Source organism: Onychomys torridus, chromosome 12, assembly GCF_903995425.1.
Source record: "Onychomys torridus chromosome 12, mOncTor1.1, whole genome shotgun sequence".
In the NCBI taxonomy this organism is placed as follows: Eukaryota; Metazoa; Chordata; class Mammalia; order Rodentia; family Cricetidae; genus Onychomys; species Onychomys torridus.
In genome coordinates this window covers 32,225,474-32,251,829 of record NC_050454.1, presented here as the reverse complement: position 1 = coordinate 32,251,829, position 26,356 = coordinate 32,225,474, and the positions used below count along the sequence as shown (strand labels likewise).

General features: G+C 36.2%; 1 long non-coding RNA gene across 1 annotated transcript; it reads left to right on the top strand.

The window, feature by feature from the left end:
• Positions 1-227: 227 nt before the first annotated feature.
• LOC118593764 lies at positions 228-26,356 on the top strand. The gene is made up of 3 exons (XR_004946304.1): positions 228-321; positions 13,911-13,967; positions 26,216-26,356. It is a non-coding gene; the product is annotated as an uncharacterized LOC118593764 (long non-coding RNA).

Sequence of the window (26,356 nt, the reverse complement as noted above, 5' to 3'; positions counted from 1 at the left end):
GCTGATAAACTTTTGAGAATTAATAGTGGGAAATGGTACCCAGATAGCAATACCCAGAATGATAAGAGTTAAAAATGCTGTGGTTATAATTAGGAATGAGGTAATGCCATTTGTGAAAGAGAAGGAGGAGAAGGACACAAAGAGTGCCTTGTGAGCATGAGTCGACCAGTGTATGCTGTGGCCAAATGTTCAGACATTCACTTCAATCTGGAGCTGTGAAACCTAGCTTCTGGGATGCCAGTCATCTCCACTCCTGTCACTAACTCACTGGAAAAAGCCACTGTCAGGGCAGAAAGACTGCATGAGCACCATGGCAAGAATGTAAGTAAATGAAAAGGTCTAAAGCTCCAAAATGTGCTATTCCCTACAACGATTGTTCACAGTCTAATATAAATTTTACTCCAGCCTTGATCTATGGATACCATAGAAACTGTTGTGGCTCCAAAGGCCAGGTTTAGGAGCTGTAAATTGCCTTAAAAGGGTATTGATGTCCTTGCTAAAAATATTGGGAGCTAACTGGGCATTGGCAGCATCTACCTTTAATTCCAACACTCCATAGGCAGAGATAGGCTGATATCCCGGTTCCAGGCCAGTCAGATCCACACAGTGAATGTATCAGCTAAAAAACTTGAATTTGATATTTCATCTGAAGCCTTCAGACCACACACACACACACACACACACACACACACACACACACACACGTGGAGCCAGCATAGTTTCCTTGGTTTGTACACTTATGCATGAACAAATATGATGATAGTAGATATAGACACAAAATATTTAAAAATAACTTTTTAATAGTATAAAAACATTCCTGACCTGGTTAAATGATGAAACACTAAAAATAAAATACTTGTGTTTACTTCAATGTGACACTTGGGATTTCTAGAGCTCTAATACAGTTTTTAACTTTTCTTTCTAATTGTCAGCTAGTTATTGTAATTAAAATGTAAGATAGTTCTTTTCATCCTATATTATGTGAAACAACTCAAAAACATCACAGTAGTTATTTTTATTTCAGACTGAACTTCCTTAACTGTATGCAAAAATAAGTTCTCTCAGACCATCAGGATAGGTTAATGGGCCAGAGTCCTTGTCTCACAAGCCTGACCTTCTATGTTTGATTCCTGGATCTCTCAATGGAAGGACAGAACCAAATCCAAAAACATGTCTTCAGATCACCACACTTGCACTGTGTCATATTTCAAGTCTGCACTTACATATATATTTCACATACACATAAAACAATAATGTATTATAGTTTTTATAAAACAGTAATAAAAATATCTATTCTGTAAATAATGTGAAAACATTATCAACAAAGTAACCAAGAGGATCCAGGAGGAACTCAGAGGAAATTAACTCTCTGACCTTTGTGTTTTCATGAATCTTTGTAGTTAGACATTCTTTGGACTGTTGGCTCCCAAATAATAACATGGAGACTTTTTATTAATTATGAAAGCTTGGTCTTAGTTTAGGCTTATTCCTAGCTGGCTCTTATATCTTAAATTAATCATCTTAAATTAACACACACATGCACACACATATGGATATCATATATATGTATATCATATATATATATACATATACATACATATATAAAAGTTATATACTTTCTGCTTCATTGCTTAATGGCTCATTACATGTCCTACTTCTTCCATGTCTCACTGGCAAATCTCCTGCCCCACATTCCTCCTACCGTTCCTAACTCTCTCCAGAAGTCCCACCTATCCTCTCCTGCCTAGCTATTGGTCATTCAGCTCTTTATTAAACCAATCAGAAGGTGCCTTAGCAGAGACACATCTTCACAGTGTACAAAAGGATTATCCCACAACAATCTTCATATTTTTGTCATGAATAAAGTTAAGAACAAAAGCAATACATGTATAACATTTATGACAGAGAAGGTCCTCAATAAAATCTGCTTTCATTCTGTCCCTCTAACATTTCATTTTTCAAATCATTTTCAAAGAGCTTTGATCTTCCTGAGTTATTACCACTTCTCTGTCCATAAGAAGCTAGAAATGCACTCCAATAGCACCATGGTCCAGTGTTTTAACTGTTGACTTTATACATCTGCCTCCCAATCATCACAGACTGTTAAAGGGTCAAGTCCTTGGCTGTCATGCATTTTGTGGCCCAGAGGTTTGGGGGTATCTGGCATGTAGTAGTTGCTCAAAATGTTTCTTATTTAAATTTTTAAAAATTATTTTGAACTGAGCCTACCCATATATGTAATAGAGTATTATCCATTCTGGTGGTCTCAAACATGTAACTAGCCAATTCAAGTGACAGAAATTATGACATTTTATTCTACTGAACACTTTAGGTTAGAAAAAAACTCTAGCCTTAAAATGAAAAATAAGTAAGTTGTCAATAAGACAGGAGTCTCCAAGGATGTCTAAGAAACCTGGGAAAATGTAATATATAAAAGCTGGCAGCTACCTTACCATTTCCCAACCTAGAAAAAAAAATCAAACATAGATCTACCATGTAGTAATTTATAAGTTCACAATATTCTAAGATGGTGTGCTTGGTTGTTGCTTAAAATTTTCTCTGTAGAAATTAATGCCTTTTAAATTAGGTAAGACAAAGTACCAGGGCACAGATATGTTTCTATGCTCAGCTATTTGATAAATTAAAGAAATAAGATACATATGAACCAAGAAAAAATAAGAAATGAGAAATGTGTCCAGGCTCATCCTGAAATGGTTGTGAGCATGACTCAAGCTATACTGTTGTGATGGGAAAGTATTTCTCTATCCTCCACTTGTTTTGAATCGTTAGGCCCTGGGGGGAAAAGTTTGAACTTTTTCTTGTCTCACTTTGAAGATGTTTGATTCCTTTTTAATGTCTTGGCACCTGAAGTGATTAAAACTGTGAATGAATTAAGCTTTGACTTCTTTATAGTGTTGAAAGACTGTAATTTACATTTCATTCAATCCCACAGACGGTAACGCAGAAAAATATAACTATTATCTGTTTAAGCATTGAAATTAGAAAAACAGAACTAAGATATAGCTCAGTTGTGTAGTGTAGTGGGACTTTGTTTTAATCATGATCACTAATTTGAAGGCTCATCTTTATCTTCCAAAATCAAAGGCAAGTGTCATGGGAAAATTACTGTTTGAGAAATACAAGAGATAAGGGGTAATATTTGATATCTTATTTACGTATTCATTAATTAATTCATTCACCTATTCATTTTCCAACTTACGATGCCACACAGTAATCATCAAAGGACAAAATATTTCAACTGTATGCTTTCTAAAAGAAAATTTAAAACTTGAATATGACTAGAAATATGTTTCAATGGCTAAAGCTCTTAATGTATGCACATGAGAAGCAGCGTTCTGATCTCCTTGGCCTACATAGAAGCCTGATAGGTATGATGGCTTAACTTAACTTAATTCTTGTTTTGCAAAGACAGAGATGAAATTCCATTCAACAGGCTAGTTTGCCAGACTTTCTGTATTGGTGAGCTCTGGATGCAGCTAAGAGACATTGCTTCAGTCTCTAAAGTGAACAGAAATTCAAAGATCAAGAAGAAATTCCAAGCTGGGCAGTGGTGGTACATGCCTTTAATCCCAACACTTTGGAGGCAGAGGCAGAAGGATCTCTATGAGGTCGAGGCCAGCCTGGTCTACAGAGCGAATTCCAGGATAGGCACTAGAGCTACATAGAGGAACCCTGTATAAGAAAAAAAAAAAAAAGGAATTACAGTGTCAATATCCATCCCCCACAAGCATGTGAACACATGAATACATGCTAATAATTATGTACACATGTATCCAAAGCACTAACACATTAAAATGTATTTAATTAATATTGCTTTTCATATGTTGCCAATGAGAGTTTGACTTTGATTAGTATTACCAAGCTGAGTGCTGAGTGCATCTACATTATAAGCAATGCATTATAGATCAAAAAATAAAACATTACTGTGTATAAAGATTTTGCAGGATCATATAGTCTCCACTTAAATAAAAAAAAAAGCACACACTTTTTATCCCAGCACTTGGGAGGCAGAGGCAGATGCAGGTGGATCTCTGTGAAACTGAGGCCAGCCTGAGCTACAGAGTGAGTTCCAGGAAAGGATTCAAAGCTACACAGAGAAACTCTGTCTCAAAAAACAAAACAAAACAAAACAAAAAAAACATAACAGAAACACACATATATTCACTCCCATACATTTTTGATTTAGTTGTTTTTTGATAATTTCACACATGAGTGCTGTGTTTATATCATAATTATGCTACAAGTTCATTACTAACTTTCCTATCATTGACAGTATCTTCTAAGAATTTCCTTCCCTTTGTGGTTAGTTTTGGTAAAACTGTTTTTCTCAAGACAAGCTACATAATTTGCAAAATGTGATGCAATGTGAAAAGAAGAGGTTACTATTTTCAACTCTGATATATCTTTCTCTGTTACATTTGATATTTTTGTGAACCTCTAATAAGGTACAAGCTCTTCTCATTTTACATTTTAAAACCTCTGAATATTTGTAAAACATTTAATGTTTTATAACATACTCATGCCATCTCAGTGTATATGAAGTTCTTTTTCGTTACAATGTCAGAAAACTGATTATCCAATTCCTAATTTGAAAGGGCATAATTTTCTTTGAAGTTGCTAGTGCATTCTACTCCCTGCTTCCAGAAACTACAGATAACTCCCTAAAAGTGTCTTTGGTTTTACTAGAACGGCTAGCATATCCTTCCTGAGAATGTTCAAAGTCACTACATCTGCCATGTTCACTGAGATCTGTGCACCCAAGCTGATGACGTCCCCAGTAAAGCCAGACATTTTCCTTGATCCTCAGTGGGTATTTGAAGCTCTTGATAGTCATTTTGTTAGGATCCTTTCCAAAATGTAAAGTTATGATTACTATTGGGGTAATATGATGTGGGATAAAAGACCTAGAGGTTTTCCCAAAATTTTGAATTATCTTCTACTTAAAATTGTATGTATTTTCCAATAAAGTGCCCATAATACCACTACAGGGCACACAACATGGTCATTATTATGTCTGTCTAAACAGTGAGGTTGTAGGGCTAATACAATCCAAGCAACAAGGGTATAGTGACTTTTGACATGCACTTACAAATCGGTAAGCATGGTGTGTTGGGAGAGGGACCATCAGTATACTGAGTGTGTATCAGCTTTCACTAAGCTCACAGGAGTATGTAAAGGTGATCTGTTAGGCAATAAAACTCCTACTGAGAGTTTCTGTAAATACAGAGCAATGCCAAGAGAGGAGGGGAAACCTGTAGGGATGCCAACAGAAACCTGAAAAGAACCTGAAACTGCCACAAGGGAGTTTCTGCCACAGGTAGGGCCCTTGAGGCAGCCTGCAAAGCTTATCTGACTTCCAGGAAGAACGGATAAAATCGTGAGCTGCTCAGCATCTTCTTCTTAAATAAAGACTGAGACAAACAGTATTGGCTTTAAACACATGGGGGGGGGGAGAGAGTAGAGTAAGGAAACTAAACTCTTACCCTACTTCTTTATCTTATATTGTGAGAACAAAGCTTACGAGCCTAGACAGCAGAACTGATGGAACCAGGTAATGGCAGAGTTCAGACTGGAGGCCAGGTGCGCTGCCCTAATCAAGTGTTCTTACCAAACCACCTGGGCAGTCTCTGTACATGAAAGTGTCTATGACTTCTAGGCATCCCTCCCACAACCTGCTCTTTAAGCGTTAGGGCAATGGCAGGCAGGGTGGTCTTTCCTTTCTATGTCTCTCAAGACAGGTGATCTGGAATGGGATTTTTATGAAACAACAAAAGTTTGTGTTGGTGTGCAGCATCTCTATTCAAACTCAGATCTCTGGTTCATTTATGATTTAGGTCAAAGGAATAAGGTACTTAAGAAGCATCTTTGCAAAAGATAGACTTTGCTTAAAAAAAAAAAAAAGAAAAGAAAATAAAAGTTGTGTCTTCTGCACACCAGAAAAGCGACTCAAGGGTAGATACTTTTAAAAAGTGTGCTTGTCTTATGCCCTGGAATAAATACAGCGAGAAGACAGGTGGACCATCAGGAGTTTTCCCAAATACAGACACCCTGCATTCACTGGATTTCGCAGTAGAAAGGAGAATAGCAGGCACCTTCATTACTTTCCTATAATTTATTTAGTGCTTATCAGAAGATCTTAAAAGAAAGTGCAAAATTGCTGCTGGCACTGTTTCAAGTAAGGGTGCTTTGGTAACAGAGGCACATAAATAGTATAGGAGATACATTTTTCAAATGTTCTATGTTATTCTAGAGGCAAAAAAACTTTGGCAGTTCAGCTTACCGATGTCCTAAGAACATAGCTGGAATGTAAAACCAATGCCAAGAAATCCCTACAAACAAATCAAGTCAGACACATATCACGTAAACAGAATCTTTGAAATCAGAATAAAAACAATTTGCAATGTTTAGAGTCACATTAAGCTATATAATTAAAGTAAGTACAGTCATTTGTGAAGAGATAATTTTAGCTTGTGACTTGGTGGTAGGCAGTTGGTGGGTGTTTCAATAAGTATCAGAAAAAGAAGCTAAACAAAATCAGTACAACAATGAGTGTGTGTAATATACACAGAGTTGGGTAAATAGATGCATCTAACATTGATGCCCATCAAGCACTCTGCCGCTTACTGTGTTAGCTTTAAATGCACTGTAAAGAGCCTAGGTATAGTATTGAACTTGTGTAATGTCAGCACTTGGGAGGCTGATGCAAGAGGAGTAGAAATGTAGAGCTAGTATGAACTTCATAGCTTGCCCTTGTCTGATTTCAAAACCAAAAGAAACAAACAAACAAAAAAATGCAACCCAAATCCTCTTCAAATAATCCATGGCTCCTAACTTGGAAGCAGAAAGTTGTAACCACTGAACTAAATTGTCTTCCTTTATTTCAATTCTTAATTTAATCAATTTTTCATTGAAATCATCAAAAGAAACAATTCTTGAGGTTCTATGTTAATAACGTATACAAGGCAGCATCTTATGTTTTCACAGCATGTCTTCAGGGCATGCCACATTCGAATTCACCAAGCAGAGAGGCTGGAAAAAACAGAATCCACAGGAGTGAATACCATGCACAAATTAGTCTGTAGTTTTACAAATACATAAAGCTGTGTAATTCATTATGGCTGACTACTGCATTATTAGATATATTAAAGAGATGAATTGTCTAAGTTAAGCATTGCCTCCAAGGTAAGTTGTCTCTTCCACAGTCTCAAGATAGTGTGCTTAGAGTGTACCAAATGATTCATAATATAGACCTTTAAGGAAGCTGAATGTAACTAAAAGGTGAAATAGGTTTGGCATATTACACTAATCAGCACTGGAAAGTGCCCTTTCTGCTATACATGAGCAACCCCTCTCTGGTGTTGCCTTTCCTCCAAGGAACTTCCTTCACATCCTTTCATCTTCAGAGCTTACAGGGATCATTTCCCTCTTGGGATAATGTGCTTCATTCTTATGTAAATCACAGAGAGACATTCTTTGGGTAAACGTTTCTGCTACTGTTGCCTAGATTGAGATATAAATGCTCTTTTGGCTTACTCTATCTGGAAAAAAATTAAAGTTAAAATGTGAAACACAGAACAATGTTCTGACACAGATGAAATAGCTGCACTCAAACACTGCACTGGTCTAAAGAAACTCCTGGGAATTTGTGTAAATTCATACAACAACAACAAAATATTGCCCTCGATTTACCAAGCTCCAAATGTGTGCTCACTGCTGAGCTGGACTGCAGAAGATTTGCTTTCTCTATCTTGTCTTCCTTTACTGTAGCAACTTAAATCAATCCATTATTAAAATTATAAGAGATCAAAGTACCTGAAAAGTAATTTGAAATGAACTGTTTTATTATTGTACAAATAGTAATAATCAGTATTGTTCTTGTGGCTGTTTGCAAAGCATGTGTTGTGTGTGTGTGTGGGGGGGTGTGTGTTTATACTTAAATTCAAATAATGCTTTTTCTTGTTGTTACTTAAGCATGTTCTCCTCAGTGGATTTTACAGCAAGATCATTTTTGTAGCTGAAGTTTGTTCCGGTCCTACCCAGCCCCACAGACACTGCAGGTACTCAGACCCAAATGAACATACAGAGGCTTGTTTTATTTCAAACTGCTTGGACATTAGCTCAGGCCTACCATTGACTAGCTCTTACATTTAAACTCAGCCTATTTCTGTTAATCTACATGTTGCCACGTGGTCTGTGGCTTTACTTGTGTACCATTACATGCTGCTCTCTGGACAGGGCTAGCATCTTCTAACTCAGCCATCCACTTCCAAGAATTTTCCTGGTCTGTTTAACCTGCCTATACTTCCTACGTGGCTACTGGCCAATCAGCATTTTATTTATCAACCAATCAGAGGAACACATTCACAGCATATAGAGCAACATCACCCATCAGTTTTCCAAGTTTATTAATTATCTATTCCTACATTAAAATTAGCAGCTTCAGGTACTCTACATGTGTTACTAAGTATGAATCCTTTGTATTCTTATATAGCTCAGGAATCTAGGAATGGGACTCTTCAAATTGGGGTGCCACTCAAAACCTTGGCTCCAGTCACCTACAAGATTAACTAAAAGGAAGATTTCATACATGCTTCCTTAATCATTCTCAGCAGGATTATCTTTCATGAGTTATTAAGCTGAGAGCTTGAGTTGTTGGCTGTCTGCTGGCTGTTACCTTCAGTTCCTTGCCTATGAGCAGCAGAATGCTGGTATCTTGCTTCATCTGAGCCACACAGCATGAAAGCCAGAGAAAAAGTGTGAAAAGAGAGGAAGTCACAGTTTTTCAAAATCTAATTTCAGAATCCAAAACCATTACTATTCTATTATTAGAATCAGATAATTATGTCCAGTAAACACATAAATGGAAGTGATATGAGTTTTGAAATGCAGGAAGTGGACCATAGGGAGCAATTTTAACTATTTCCTTTTATATGTATTTTTTTTCTGATGTCAGTTATTTTTTGCTTCGAGTCTTTTGACTAAGATAAGTATTTGCTGAAAATTAACAGAATTCAGGATTTTAGAACGTTCTTACAAATATCAATTTAGATTATCTTGCTCACACACAATCCCATCAAGCCCTGTAGGAAAAATTTCCAACCTTTTCTGAGGGTCTTCTCATCATTTGAATCATACTAATGTTTTGATATGAATCAAGATATCATGTTTCATTTTCATTTCCTTGGTAACTTATGAAGTTGAATGTCTTTCGATATACTTGAGAAACAAATGACTTTTTCCAACCAAGAAGTTTTATATTCTTTATTGTTTTTCTAGTGGGACACAGCTTATGGATTTGTAACAGCTAAATATAGGTAAATTATACTATGTACATGTATATGTAGATTTAATATTGGTTCAAAGTTTTCACTTGCTCTTTCAGTAAAGAAAACTTTTTAAATAATCGACTTGCTTTCTATAATGAAATATAATTAAGCACCAGTGTTCTGCTGATGTGATGCTTAAAAGAATAACAAAACAGCTGGGCGGTGGTGGTGCACACCTTTAATCCCAGCACTCCGGAGGCAGAACCAGGCAGATCTTTGTGAGTTCGAGGCCAGCCTGGTCTATGGAGCAAGATCCAGGAAAGGCACAAAGCTACACAGAGAAACCCTGTCTCGAAAATCGGAAAAAAAAAAAAAAAAAGAAGAATAACAAAACAATTCTTAAAGCTAAATATTTAAGACTAAAATTGAAGTGCTTCTGGCAAGACCATAGAATCAAAAGTGTCCAGAAAAGTATTTCAAGAGCAGAGGGAAGATGGTACTTAAAAGAGTGCTAACATCAGGGCAAGGAACTTGTGGACAGTGCAGAGTGTTTTGGTCCTGTCTAGGTGGACTCAGAAAGAATCAGCTGACCTCCATTTTCCACTTGTTCTCATGAGTTAACTGCAGAGCTGCCAGAAATGCAATATTGTTTACTGAAAGCAGGAAGGACAAACTGCAAGATCTTGGGCTCTCTTCCTCACTAGAAATATGAATGCCCTGTGGCCCCTGGTGTGGACTATTTCCTATCATTCCTCTGATGCAGTGTGAGTAGATGTGTCTCAGCAATCTGAGTAGCTTTGATAAGTCAAAGTGGACTGGATCACTATCCTGGCTGTCTCCAAACCAATAATAAACCCATGTCTGATAATTTATGTGTATATGTTAAGCTTTGCCAGCTTCACACAAGCTGATAGCTAGTACACCAATGAATCTACCTTATAAATATAACATGTTATGAAATTAGGAGATAGGAAAAGCAGTAGCATTTTTATTTTGTTGCTACCCATACTCCAATTTATACTACCAATATATATTATTGAGAAAATGTTTTATAGCATGATCTGCATATCAGTTTGATGCAATCACAATTTAAAATGTCTGTAAATGACCGCTTTCTTTAACATCTGCAGATTTCTAAATCAGAACTTCAATTTATTTATCATATGCTATAAATATTGACATAATTATAGTAGACAATATTGAAGGATACTATCTATTCTTATAATTAAACTTCTAATTAGTCAATTTGATTCACAAATTAAACTTAATTAATGGGGTATATTGGCAATTAAGCAAACTGATCAACTCTTTTTCCTTTAAATATGATGAGCACATTAGTAAACATTCATCATTCTTCCTATTTCCTCTACTTGGAGGAGAAACTTTGCCCTTGTTAACACAGCAATGATGGCATGATTTGGCTTCCATCATCCTTACTCAATTCTTTCTATTTCTACCTTCTTAGAAGGACTTCATGAAGTCCTTGGATTTAGACATTCTTTTTTCACATGTTTTGATGATTAGTTTGTTGATGTTTATAATGTCTAATTTCTGCTTAAAATTATTTTTAGAAAGGAAATTCTATTTTTCAGTTTGTTCAGTGCACCAAGAGCTCCACACAGTTTAGTGTTAAGACAACAAAGAAGTGACTTCCATAGACTGCTATGAATAATTTCTGACATGTGTGATATAAAAAGGATTGGGAATATAAATAACAGGACACTTAGAAGGAGAGCACATGTAAATGTATCCATACTTATGTTATTTTAAAAAGTAGAAAAGTGGAGTAACTGTAATAAAATGGAATAGCAAAGGGAGTAGAGAAAGCAGAAGTATTGTATAAAGTAGATTCTTGGAATAATCCTAATTTGCAAGTTAAAAATTTTTTAAAGTATTTTAAATATAAAGTGTTTTAAAATGTAAAGCTTTATATATGTTCATGTTTTGTACATATTAAAATTTAAAAAGTCATTAAAATAAAGAAAACAGTGGAAATGAATACAAATTACATGCCTAGTGACAGTTTCTATTCAGTTAAATTCTAGCACAGTCACTAAATATGTGTACAATATATGTTCTGAGATAAAACAGACTAAAACATCTTTATATCTTTTCAAATTCATAGTGTTACAGATCATATAGTCTTCAAGAATCTACCCAAATACAAATAAACTCAACTGAGTATGCTTATATGCATATTTCCATATGAATGAAGCAACACATTTGTCTAATAATAGGTGAACTAAAACAACATTAGCAAATCAATGTATTTAAACAGTATACAAAAGAGCATAAGAATGTTGATTATGAGAACCAAGGTCATTCTTTTCAAAAAGAGCAATTTAATGAAATTATTTTTAAATTAAAATAATTATAAATGTTGCACTAGAACTGTAAGTGCCCATGGGAATAGAAAAAAATGTATGAAGGGATTCTTGGTATAAATAAAGATATCTTGAAAACTTTAAATGAAAAAAATGCAATGCAATATTTTTAATAATTCTTTGAGAACTCTGTAGAACATATCAATTTTAAGGAATATTTTTAATTTTTGTATAAGAGTGCTCTGCGTGCAAGTCTGCCTGGAGAACACATAAATGGAATACCTGTGTAGGCCAGAAGAAGGTATAAGATCTCCAGGATATGGCATTAAAGTTCGTTGTAAGCTATTGTGTGGTTGCTAAGGGGTGAATGCCAGTCCTCTGGAAGAGCAGACATTACTCTTAACCACTGTCCCATCTCTCCAACCTCAAACAGTAAATCTTAAGAGCTGGATTATAATTTACAATAATAGCATAAATGTTTATGTTTCTCAGGATAATTTAATGATGGTGTTCCTTTCAACAGCAATTTAAAAAAGAAACCAAGAGAAAACCCACTCAACCTATCTACAACATAGGAAACCATTGCAAAGTACAGCAGCAAGGATAATTACTAAATATGGTGTCTCTGCATCAGTAGCTTTCAATGGGAGATGATTTTGTGGCTTAAGAAACAAGAAACGTTGGGAGTCACTCTGGCTGTTACAGCCCAGAATATCCTATGACTGACCATCAGCCAGTAGGGTCATCGTTTCTCAATTTGCACAGGAAAACTCCTAATAATTCATAATTAACACCAAGTCTCAAGTGCTAAAGTTGCACAGTAATTCACATTCATGATAAAAAGTACAAAATAATATGTTTACATAAAGAATCCAAGAATCATCAAGGATATTAAAACAATACTTGTTGCCGAATTGCAATGAAGTAGAAACTCCAAAGTTCTGAAGTTCAGTGGATGTGGGAATAAACAGAAAAGGAAGCAGCAACAAGAAAGACAAGACACAAGTCCATAAAAGCAGACAGTATGAACTCACACATCTGGCTTACAGGAAGCCAATGTCTTCTATAGTCTGTCATATATGGCTGCCTAGCAGGAGCAGAAAATTCTGTGAAGGAATCTGGAAATCTGCAGCCATTCCCCACAACCCAGAAAGATCAACTCATGAAGTAGGTGTGAAATGATCTTTCCTTTATAAAGCCACTAAAACACATGAGAGTTTTATCATGAGAACAGAAGGAATACATTAGCCAGTCAGTTCAAGGGTAGAAACCTTGATTTTATCATTGCTTCTGTCCTGATTAGAGGCCAAAAGACAAAAACATTTGAGGGCTCTGACCCCTGACCTGTTTTCATGTTATATTTCTTCCCACTTGACACAGCTACTTGAAAACTATATATGAGAGTGTGACCCAAACTCCGTTCCACATGCCTTGGATAATAAGGAACGTTCGAATTCCCATGGATGAGCCAACTGGACTGTCCAGACCACCCTGCCCTGCATGCCTCAACTCCTAACTCCATGTTAAGTTCAGACAATGATCCCAGTGGCTTTCTTTTTCTTCACATAGGCTCTTGCCATACAGGAGAGCTGCCTGCTTCCCATTTCTTCAGCTTTCACCTATGAACCTGCAAGAAACTGCTAAAAACTCACCTTTCATCTCTCGAGTTTCTCAGAAAAGGGAAATGGCAGCCTTTGATCCTAGGTATCATTAGTGGACTTTAATTTTGTTATCCCAGCCCTCCTCCCTCCAGAGCTATTGCTCACCTGAGGCAAGAAAGCCAGCATCCTTCTCAGGAACCTACTTATACTGTTCTATTAGTTTGTGCCATCTGTCAGTTAACAAGACATGAAGACATACATGGGATTCATATCTGAAGATATTATACCCCAGATAGGTGCAAAGAAATAGAAGATCAAAAGCAGAGTCTGTAATATAAAGAGTCAAATGAAACAATTCAGGAGAGAGATCCAGTGGGGAATGGCTAACAGGTCCGTGTAGAAAGTCATACGGAAATACTACAGTGGGGGAATGGAAAGAAAGTTTAGTATTCCATTTCTTTCATTAAGAGAATACATATACCCCGAAGAAATTCACAGGTGAGAGAAAGGTTCTTGACTTGTGTTAGCAATTTCTAACAACAATGGTTCTCAACTGTACATCCTCATGCTGTGACCATTTAATACAGTTTCTCATGTTGTGGTGATTACAAACCATAAATGTATTTTCATTGCTACTTCATAACTGTAATTTTGCTTTTGTTAAGAATCATAATGTAAATATCTGTGTTTTCCAATAGTCTTAGGAAACCCCTGTGGAAGGATCATTTGAACCCCAAGGAGATCACTGCCCATGGGTAAGAACCTCTGACTCACAAGAATGTAGTTATAAATTCTATGAGGGAGAATAAGAAGTGTATAAATGAATTTAAACAAGAGAAATAAGATAACAGTTTAGTAGGAACTTTATATGTAAACATTTAAAAAGTAATTAAAATAGTGATTTCTAAAGACAACATGCTAGTGTAGTTGAGAGGGAGGAGCAAGGAGCTTAACACAATTCCTACTACTACATAACTGTGTGTGTGTGTGTGTGTGTGTGTGTGTGTGTCTGTGTGTGTGTGTGTACTTGAGTACATACATATTCAAGCTGTCCCTAAATGACAATTATTCATCTGTTTACAAAAGTGTGCCGTTATTACCATTTTGCTTTCCACTTTCAGAGCTGTATTCCATATGTTACAGGAGATATTCAATACATCATTAGAACTTGAAATATGTCTTAAATAGTTTTGTCCAATTGTTGGCTATTGTAAGTTTTCTGAGTATGTTTGAAGTAGCCTAAAGTGAGGTAGCACATTTAATGTATTGTCTATAAAACGTATTTTCAAGCCGGGCGTTGGTGGCACACGCCGCCTTTAATCCCAGCACTTGGGAGGCAGAGGCAGGCGGATCTTTGTGAGTTCAAGGCCAGCCTGGTCTCCAAAACGAGTTCCAGGAAAGGTGCAAAGCTACACAGAGAAACCCTGTCTTGAAAAAAAATGTATTTTCAAGTTAAATATTCTAAATTTATAATGGGTTTACTGAAAATTACAGAGCAAAAGGAGAAATGTCTGTACATACATGTGTAATTATAAAGGCGACTTATATGTGTACATGTGTTTGCATGTGTACAAGTGTTCCTGTATACATGTGCACATATGTACAGGTCTTTGCCACCTTCACAAAGAGCAGAGCAATGAGTGTGGGAGACAGGAAGTCACTTCAGCACATGATTCAGCAGCCAGAGTCAGTTCAAACTTCAGGAGTCTGACTCCCAGTGTTTTAATTTTGACCTATTTAAACACAACACAACTTGGTGAATACTGTTTTTGTGATGATTGTCCCAAACCCCTGTGCACAGTAAAGTGTACTTAAATATCTTTGAGGAACAAAGCAAACTAAATATAGAAGACATGACACTTTCCACAAGATGAGTTTTATATATTGAATGATGGAAAAATAAGTTTATAAGAAGGATTGGGAGGAGAATCTGGTACTGGTAAGTTTCTAGCCAGACACATTGCAAAGGTGACCTTAACACTCCAGGTTCCCCTACTGCATTTCTGTGAGTCCAAATACCTCTGTGTCCCCTAGACACATATGACACGCCAAACTGAGTTGTCTCCTCAACTGCAATACATATAGCATTTAATTTATTTGAAATGAATGAAATTGTTTGAAAAGTCAGAATGATGTTTGGAGTAATAGTCATGAGGCAATATGAGGAGAAAGCAACCATTTGATCCATGTTCTTCTCTCATTGGCTGTTCATTCTTTACCACTGTGTACATTTGAATAAAATCACTCATTTGGCTATTGACTCATTTTGCTTAGCTGTCCTTTATTTACATCAACAACTTTTCAAATGATCTCTGTCTTCCTCTACACTTTAAAAATGTATATTATCAAACTACTTCTACATATTAAACTGCTAAAAAATTATCAGATTCCAAAATCTGGCATAATTAGTGTCACTTAACTGTACACTATTTCAGGAATATTTTTTTCAACTGCTGGGTGTTTTCCTACATGAGTGTACAGGCTAGATTTATCATCAACCTGATACCACCCCAACTCACCTTGCAAGAAGGAACCTTAATTGACTAGTTTCCCGAGTGGGACTGACCTTTCATTACGTCTGTGAGAGATTGTCTTGACTCATAATTAAACTGAGAGGACACATTTCTCTGTGTAGAATGCCATCCTCTGTCAGATGGATCTAGGATGAATGAGAAGGTTATCTCAGCATGAACCAGTTAATGAGCTGGCCAGCTTTGTTCCTCCATAGTTTTGGCTTTTGCTATTGCTTGAGTACTTACCCTGCCTTACCTGGGTGATGGAGAGTGACCCAAAAGTGGAAGCTGCAACAGCGTTGTCCTCCCCAATGTGGGTTTTGGGCAGAGTACTGCATTATAGCATTAGGGAAGCAAGCTAGAACAAGTTCCATAATGAGCTTAGCTGTTTTTACCCTCTATTCCTCTTTCATCCTCCTCCTCCTCCTCCACTGCAGACTTCCTTTACAAGAAGCCTGCCTCTTTCTTTTATGTTTTCCTTATGTGTAGGGACCACTGGAGCATTTTATATTTTTATAATAACTATTTGTTTAGTGTGTGTGTGTGTGTGTGTGTGTGTGTGTGTGTGTGTGTGTGTGTGTGTGTGTGTGTGTGTGTGTGTGTGTGTGTGTGTGTGAGTATGTGTGCCATGGTATGCTTGTGGAAGTCATGGGACAACTTATAGAAGCTGACTCTCCTTTTCCTATATGTGTTTTCTGGGGATTGAACTCAATGGCTAGAGTGGCTTTACTCCCTGATTCATCTCACCAAGCAATGGAAATTTTTTATTGTGATATCTCTATTCTGCTCTAAGATTTTAAGCTATGGAAGAGATGGGATCACATTTTATCACAGAAAATTACCAAGGAATGCAGGTAGAAATTAAATTGCAATAATAAAACCAAGTGTCTATGTGCTATTCAGAAGCTTCATTTAAATAAGTTGAAAATGGCTGATGTGTAAAATTAAATTAAATTATAAAAAAAAACTTATAAAAATGTGTAATAGCAATAACAGTATAAATGTTGAACATTAACTAAAGTCAAATGAATAAAATAACTTTTGAGGTTTAAAAAATAAAAGAAAAGGTCAATTAAAGTGAACCAGGATCATATAAAAATGGCTCCTAGAAATATGAAAGTTCCCAGTCTCCCTATGCCCGCCTGGAATGTAAGTAGTACACACTGGAGAAGTTGATGGACCTTTTTATTGCTTTTTAAAACATTCATTATCCTATCGCTCTTGGTCTATCTGCAGAAAGGTTGAAAAAAGAAAAACAAAAATTTAAGTCAAATACAATTTTAAAATTAATGAGTATTTTAAAAATATTTCTATGTTTATCAAAACTCCCATAATAGCAAACAATGAAAAAAAACAAAACAAAACAAAACTTAGGGCTGCTCTGCTTAACTTAGACTTGACAATTCAGCCTTTCTTTGGGCTAGTCTTCTCAGTCACCTAGACTCTGTTATCCATGAAACTGAATGCAGATGTGAGTATCTACTTATACATTTTCTTTATGTGAATATAGGATTTTTGTCTTGATAAATTTCAAGCAAAGTTAGATCTCCAAAACCAGGGCATACCTTGACAATTACCAATAGAAAAGAAAAGAAAAATGAGACATCAACATCAAATTTACTTTCAAAATAAAAAACTTGGTCGATATCTAAATACAGACATTGAAGCCTCAAATTTACATATCCTTTCTCTGAATTAAGGCTTTGTGTTTTGTTTTATTTTGTTTTGTTTTTGCCCCCCTCCACCCACTGTGGAAGGACAAATTGTTTGTAAGGTAAAAAACAAAAAATCAGATTGTAGTAACAAAAAGCAGCTTGTAGGCTGAGTCTATTGCATCAGTAGCTTATAAAGGGTGAACTAAAAATGTTAATTGTCATTGTCACATCTCACAAGAGTAACAAAAGGAGTTTCCCAGGGTCTTCTCAGTTCCTGTATCTTCAATACAATCAACACAGGTATGAAGAGATTGTGAGCATCCTATTGCTATGCCAAAAATGGTGAAAAAAGACCAACTTAGATGTGCTTTGTGTTTTACAGAGTTAAAAGTGATTAAATATGGCATTCCTGTCACTCACAAAGCATGAGCATGAAAAAAATTAAATGCTTTCACTTAATGATCACAGCTTCAAAAAAAATAAAAAATAAAAAGAAAAGAAAGGAACATTATGAATTTTATGTTCTTACCCTGAGTTTGAACTCAGCCTGGTATGCTAATTGGGAATTATTACATCATTAAGAGTCCAAAATTATAAAATCAAGATGAGGTCAGAATTGGTCACAAAGGTACATGCACAGTCTTATTGATTACCTATGACTCGCTCTGATCTATGCTAACTGCTTTCTATAACTTATGACTTACCGCTGTTTCACTTTCAACCAATTTCAGACATCAATATGCCAAAACTGTTGAACCAATGAGGCCAGGAATTCTCTGCTCTATAAGCAGGGCAGAGCAGTCTAAAGGACAGAGATTCCAAGAAGGTCACTGAATTTGTACCCCTGGAAACAAAAGTGGTCCATTAAACCAACAGACCTATTCTTTAAAAAAATAAATCAGAGAATACATAATCAAAGCGGAAATGCAGAATTACTAATAACATAAAAGTCCTTAGAGTGTCACCACTTATTTCTCTCCCCTTTCAGGGGTTCATGAATGGTTAAGCTGCTTCCCAAGTACCCATATAATTATAGTCTTCCTCCATTACTACCTGGCTTGGTCCCTTCTGGACACATATGGAGAATTCCCCACAGAGACAGAGAAGGCATGCTGAAATGCATATTACAAGGTCCATGTCACTAGTACAGCAATTGGGATCAGAACTGACAGAAGCTTGTCCACTCAGACATTCAATTGTCAATGCTGGGCATAGCAAAGAAAGAAATGAGGGGATTTGGGTATATGGAGGATCTTTGAGACCGTAGCTAGATAGGACTTGGGGATAGCCTAGAATAATTCCACTGATTCTAACTAGGTTAAGTAATCCAGCTCATTGCTTAAGAGTATCTACTGCTCTACAGAAGATTCAAGTTCTATTCCCAGCACCCACTCAGGTAACCCACACTAGCTTATGGCTAGTGCTTCATAGAGATCAGAGAACTCTGAACTCCATAGGTACCTGCACACACACACACACACACACACACACACACACACACACACACACAAGCACACACACAATTTTAAATGAACTAAATTTTTCAGAAGGGAATCCAGCAGAGTTACAACCCATCTTCCCATGACTACTTGTATGCTATTTTGCTTTCATGATTCCTGCATTTTCTTCTGGCTAAAATTTCTTGTTTCTCCAGAGTCCATTCTATATCAGTGTCCAAAGAGGACACTAAACCTTATTGTCCTCAAATGCTACTTCTTCTCTTTTTCATATTCAAAATCAAATGTGAGAGCATATTAATTCAAGAGCATAGCAGTGATTAATATTCAGAGTTTCCCAGTTGGTAAAATGAAGTATTTATACAGTTCAAGCACATCATAGAACAGAAAATAAAAATGAATAGTTATTCCCCTATTAAAACAGGTTGTCACTTCATAATATGTAATGCTAATAATAACAGCTTCAATAAATTCAAGGTCCAGAGTTCATTACCTCTAAGCCTCAAAATAGTGAAGATACACAGTTGATGTTATTAAACACACTCCAAAGGTTGGTAAACTAAGACACAAAGTTAAATAACAGCTTTAACTCATATTCCATTCAGTAACCAATTTGACACACTCTTGCAGACTCTAAATTTAGGTTCACTAAAATTTACTCAATATTGTATAAGTACAGTAAAGAACCTAGGAAGTATATTAGGCTTGCTCATCTCAAAATTCAGTAAGTATGGAAACTTAACAGCAGGGGGAGAACCTAGTCATTTCTGCAGTGTTAGTAGGAAAGGCATGTGTGGTTCTAAGCAAACACAGATTAAGGCTACATGAAAAAGCTCTTCCAAGACACCAAGGGGTCTGGAATCCAAATGAGAAACCTCACTGGAGCTGCATCTTAGGAGATGATTGGTGTGGGTGGCAGTGAAGGAGCTGGATCTACACGTGAATATTGTTTCATGACACTTTGGTTTCTACACTTGCAGGTGTTTCCTGCTTGCTTCTCAAAGTCACTTTAGAGATTCTCACATGCTTTATTTTAAATGATACAGAAGACACTGTAGCTCATGTTTGTACTGTTTATTCAGCCCTTCACACGGGAGTATTGAAGCAAACGTGACCAAGATGGTGTTAATCCTACTTTGGGAGAAGAAATGATTACCTAATGTAAACAAGGCTAGAATTTTTCATTTTTCCAGAAAACCTATCCATACAGGATCTGTAAGATAGGAAACATGGAAAGCAACAGTCTTTGGATTTAGCAGACCAATGAAATAATAAGTATTTAATATTTAAACTGAGTACTCAATACCACTTCTTATTTCATTGCTACTCCTTAAAATAAACTTGAAATTGAACACCATCTCATTGATTTAATTGGTCATTTTTGGAGGAACAAGAATAATCTCTATCAAATAAGAGCTGCTAGGAAGCTGATGAGATTACCTCCCACAATGAGCTCAAGAAGATTGTTTCTTAAATTACTCATTAAAATCAACATGTCCATCACTCCAAAGATACAAGACGATTGCTGGCAGTTAAAAATCTTGATCTATGAAAAAGTGATTTGATGGATAATTTGAATGCTAATGTGATATTCTCACAGCCATACATTATCTAGTTGAAACTGTTGGATGAAAAGCCAAAATAACACTTTTCGAAGCCATTCACGCAGAGTCTCAATATTCTGAGAACCCTGTAATAGCAGGAACTGAACAAAGACAGAAATAATATTTATTCACACAGGCAATAGCTGTCTGAATATCAGGTTTTGCTTCTGAGCTGCATGAAAATGGTAGAGAATACAGAACCCCCAGCTGTTTCCCAAGATTAATCAAATTATCACTTACCACATTAGTATGTTTTCAAGCTCAGATTATTCTTGTGCCACCTGTACACTGAAAAACATTTCTCCTATAAAAGTACAATTTGATAACTGCTTATGATCAATGTGTTTTGTTGTTTCTCTGGCCCAGAAGTGTAATCAGTCATCTTTCCTAATTTGGACATTTAGAAAAAAGGCTAATCTAAAGTAAATGTGATAACATGAATAAAGGAAGAGAAGATACAAAATATTTTAATTAAATTGTCTAATACATGATTTCTGACAGTAATAATACTGTATGATACACATATTTGCATATATGTAAAATCATATGTATATACCTATACATAAACACAAAAAAATTGTATTAGTAGTGTTAAATGGAAATCCCTGAGGGAAAAAGTTAAGAAACAAAATAATGTGTGTTTAATTTATGTCATCCCTGAAAGGAGAAAAAAGAAATGTCTAAAACTACTGTTAGTGTAATTTTTTCTTCAAAAATTTGCCAAGGAACAGCTTGTCAGAATCAAAGGCTCATTTATCCTAATATTGCTTCTTAGTATAATTAAGAATTGTAAAATACCAAATGGGAAAAAAATATTACAATATCCAAAGCTAAAAGTTATCTCAAAAGTATAGGTACTTAATTAAGTAGAGATTCTTGATCCATGTTGCATTTAGGACTGAAAAATATTACATATAAAATCAGATATAAACCTGGAAAGAGAATAGAGATGTGATGTTAGTAATCTATGAATGCTTGTCTACATATTTACAGTTTACTTAAACCTTTATTATAAAATTCCCCAGTGCACTTGACAGTATCTGTTTATTGGAGACAATTTTCATATATGTTCATATTTCATTTTCATTCTCCTTAACTTTGCATCCTGTGTCTACAAACATTCAGTTCTACCTAGTAGGAAACCAATTCAGACTTCACAAAGATAGTTGCAGTGGATCACATGATTCTCATAAGTGGAAAAGGCTTTGTGGTTGGCTAGTTTCCCATGACCTGATCCTAGTCCTTAGTGTCTATTCCATAAATATTTTAATTATATCCCTGAGAAAGGTCTGGAGTACTAATGTGACCTTTTCCAATGTAACACTAGTTTTAATTTAATATCTTTCCTTTGATATAGAGCAAGTAAAACATTGTTCAATGGTGTCCTATTGATGTGGTCAGTGATGTAACACCCCCTCCAAGACAACTGCATCAAAACCAAGGAACCAGTGCAAGTTCACTTACTTGGACAAAAGATCATTTTGGTTGTAATTAAGGTAAACATTTTGATAAATGCAAGTGTGTGTTAATCTGTTAGAGACACCTACAAAAGAGGAGACAGCAGAGGAACAATGAAGAGAGAATTGAGTGATGGGTTCTCTCCCACTAGAAGCCGAAAGAGTGCAGAATGGCTTCCCCTCCTCATGCTCCTGGGATCAGAATGACCCTGATGATTCTTGGAATTTCTGTCTCCAGATCAGTCTCTGATTCTCTTAATGCAATTTACGATAATTTGATAAGCAAACCTAAGGAAATGACTGTGTTTGGTAAGGAAGTTCACAACTGAAACCTTGAAATGATTACTAAAAATCTCTAAAAACTGTAGGCTTGAAGAACAAGTAATAAAATTCGATATGTAATATAAGGAGGAAGTCACAATAAGTTTCTGCTCCATGTTGTGAAGAAGGGAAATAATAATCCCCGTAAGTTGTCCAGTAGGGTTGTTTGTGTGTCCATACATATATATTTATTTGTAGTTTTATAAAAATCTCTCTTATTAAGAAAACCATCGAGTAGTGTAGTCAGCTGATTTGTGTTAATGGTACTGAGGCAGATGGGACAACAGTATTGGATAATATACTCGTAAATCATTGAGAAGCTGGATGGAAGTAGGACAAATAGAGTGGATAAATACCATGCAGCTAAAGATGCCCATTCTGCATATAAGCTATTAGTATTGGATGACTGTGAGTGCTTTTATTAGTCAATTAATGAATTTTAACTTTTTTGTCAGCAATACCCTTCTATCATGGCTAATTCTACCATCTCAGAAATTTCTGTAACAAAATCTAGTTTAACTTAGTGTTCACCAGTAACTATTTTCAGTATGGTCTACTGTCTAATACACAGGTCACAGTATTATTTATTGCCTTTAACTTTTCTAGTAAATAATATTAGTTATAGCATTCTTTATTAACTTGTAATTTAGACTTGTCCAGTAAATAATGAGAGATTAAATGCTAGTTCTTTGTAGCTGGATACAGGTAACATGATTTATTCCTACCTTGAACATTAGCTTTAAGATTTCAACATCAATTTGCTGACTATACACTCAGAGTCTTAGGACTCAAATAACAAGAAAGAAAGAAAGAAAGAAAGAAAGAAAGAAAGAAAGAAAGAGAGAGAGAGAGAGAGAGAGAGGAGGGAGGGAGGGAGGGAGGGAGGGAGGGAGGGAGGAAGGAAGGAAGGAAGGAAGGAAGGAAGGAGGAAGGAAGGAAGGAAAGAAGGAGGAAGGAAGGAAGGAAGGAAGGAAGGAAGGAAGGAAGAAAGGAAGGAAGGAATAAAGAAAGGTTCAATTTGCGATTTCACAGTGCTTTACTTGTGAAACTGGATGGCAGAGGACAGACAACGAAAGCATTAACAGAGTAAATGATCCTCATTTGTTATCTCTAAAACAAGCTGGAAATACATGATCAATACATAAGCTGAACGTGCCTCTCCAGATCATTTTCTTGTGAGATTTGTGGTATGTGAGGGTTGAATTCATATGACTACCAAGGATTCACACAGGCATTCCCTTTCAGATAATCATCTTCTATGAGGACAATGAAAGCTCTTGTCTCTCCCTGTAGCCTGATAATCAGTGTAGCTTTTGTGTTCTTGTGTCTTCCCCAGATGAAGACAGAGGAAACTGAGAGCAAAGGCTAAGAGGCTGTCCCATGAGTCAAAGTCGCTTTATGGGAGGTTTTGGAGGGAGTGTTTGCCCTCATGGTATAAAAACCAGTTGACACAAAATCCTTGTCAACCATACTTTATTGAATTCCTTCACAGGAACTCAACCTCACTTCCTGGTATATTGTTATTAGGCACTAGTCCTGGCATATTATATTCAGTGTGTATTCTGTAAGAGAGATCAATAAACACAGGATAGATCTAGAATGGATCTTAGATGTGCAAAGGATTTAATTCAGATGAATTATTAGAGATCTATCATTTAAAAAATTTATTTTATTTGGTAAGAAAAATGGCTTATTTATAATGTAAACATGCCTGATAAAAACTTTGGGACACATATAATAAATTTAGGAAACAAATTATATTAAAACTTCTTGGGTGGCTAGATGAACTAAGATTTCTGCTTTAATGGGAACATGATATATGTCCTAATGCCCTGTTGTTCAAACTGATAATTTATTGTTGCAATGATTTAGAATGCTGTCTTGTGCAAATTTAAACATTTTGTAAGAAAACTTACATTTGAGTGAGCAGGGGAATAGGAGGTAGAAGTGAAATCATTTCCAGATCTGTTTTAAAAACAACGACAATGAATATAAACAACACAACAGTTTACATAATTAAAAAGAGAACATTATCATGGCAAGTATTTACTTTTTAATATATTAGATAAATTATAAGGTAAGTAGTACTTTTTAAATTCCTTTTTATAGTATATATTTTTAATTTAGTTTTTAAAAGTTTTTTTTTTCTTCATTTTATATACCAATCCCAGTTCTCCCTCCCTCCCCTTCTCCCATCCCCCACATGTCTCCCAATCCCACTCCCCATCCACTCCTCAGAGAGGTTAAGGCCTCCCCTGGGGAGTCAATGAAGTCTGGCACACTAAGTTGAGGCAGGACCAATCACCACCCCTCTGTGTCAAGGCTGAGCAAGATATCTCATCATGGGGAATATGCTCAAAAAAGCCATTTCATACACCAGGATGAGTTCTGCCAGAGATTCGCCAAACAGATCTAGTCACACAACAGTCACCCATGGTGGGAGTGCAAACTTGTACAGCCATTCCAGAAATCAGTATGACAGTTTATCAGAAAACTGAGAATCAACCTACCACAAGAGCCAGCAATACCACCATTGGGCATGAACCCAAAAGATGCTCAATCATACCACAAAGTCATTTGCTCAGCCATGATCACAGCAGCATTGTTTGTAATAGCCAGAACCTGGAAACAACCTAGATGCCCCTCAACTAAAGAATGGATAAGGAAAATATGGTACATTTACACAATGGAGTATTACTCAGAGGTTTAAAAAAATGACATCATGAAATTTGTAAGCAATAGTTGGAACTAGAAAGAACCCAGACCCAGAAACACAAACTTGATATGTACTCACTGTTAAATGCATATTAGATGCAAAGCAAAAGATAACCAGGCTACAATTCACAACTCCAAAGAAGCTAGATAAAAAAGGAGGTCCCTAAGAGGGTCACACATGGAGGGACCCAGGAAGGGAAGATAGTTAAGATCTCCTAGTTAAACTGGGATGTGGGGGTAGAACGGCAGGATGGGAAATGGAAGCAGGATGTGCTGAGATGGTCCAGTGGAAGAAGGAACAGAGAGGGAGAACAATGAAAGAGATATATTAGTAAAGGGAACCATGAAGAGGTTAAGGAGAAAGCTGATGCAAGGGAAATCCTAAAGAATCCACAAGGATGACTCCTCTCTAAGACTCCTAGCAATAATGAAGAGGGTGCCTGAACTTACCTTCCCTATAATCAGATTGGTGACTACCTTAATTGTCATCATAGAACATACAGATGCAATGATCGACCACCAAGTACTGGTTGAGCTCTAAGACTCCAGTTAAAGAGGGAGGAGGGATCACAGGCAGGAGCATGTGAGGTTAAGATTATTATGGAGAAAAGCAGAGACATCTGACTCAAGCTGGTGGTAGCATTTTAATACAGATAATTGAATCAAAAAGTGGCATTTCTAGGTATCCTATAAAATTACCTCAAAATATGGCAATGGAAGTTATACATACAAGTATATCACTGATTAAGTGAGCAAAGAGACAGAGATCACTGAAGATCCCCTGTGTGTATACATACAACTCTAACCCCATCCCTTTAATTTTCATAATTATAATTTGGATTCACTCACCAAGAAATCACTGTACCTGCATATTAAACATGAATACAGATTTTGGAAAATAAAATTAGGAAGTATATTCAAGAGAAATCTATAAGAACTAAACAGAGGCGTGACAAAGCTAGAACTGATAAAGTGAGTGACTTGAGGCAAAGTTGGTGGTCATCCCAGGCTCAGGGGACAGGTGTGCTTAATTTTGATTCAACAGTTCAAGCGAACTCTTTCCCAATCTCAAACACAGAGATGCTGTACATTTTGACAGATATGGGAAGGCAGGACTTCATCGGGGGATGATATAAAGCTTCATGATGAAGCAATCTCCCGAGCGAGGTATTTAAGGTCACAGAAGAGTTGAGGCTGTCATCTGCATTGCCTTAGTGAGACTCAAAACAGCAACAATAGCTACAATCATTAATAACAGTTAATTAAATGCTGCCCACACAGATGTATGCTGTTGGTGCTGAAGGAGAAAACTGCATAGAATTGTGGAGGTGCAGAGTTACCAAGAAGGCCCAGGACAGATGTTTCCAGTGAAGACCTTCTGACGGAGAAGCTAATGTTATCTAAGAACACACAAGATGGCAA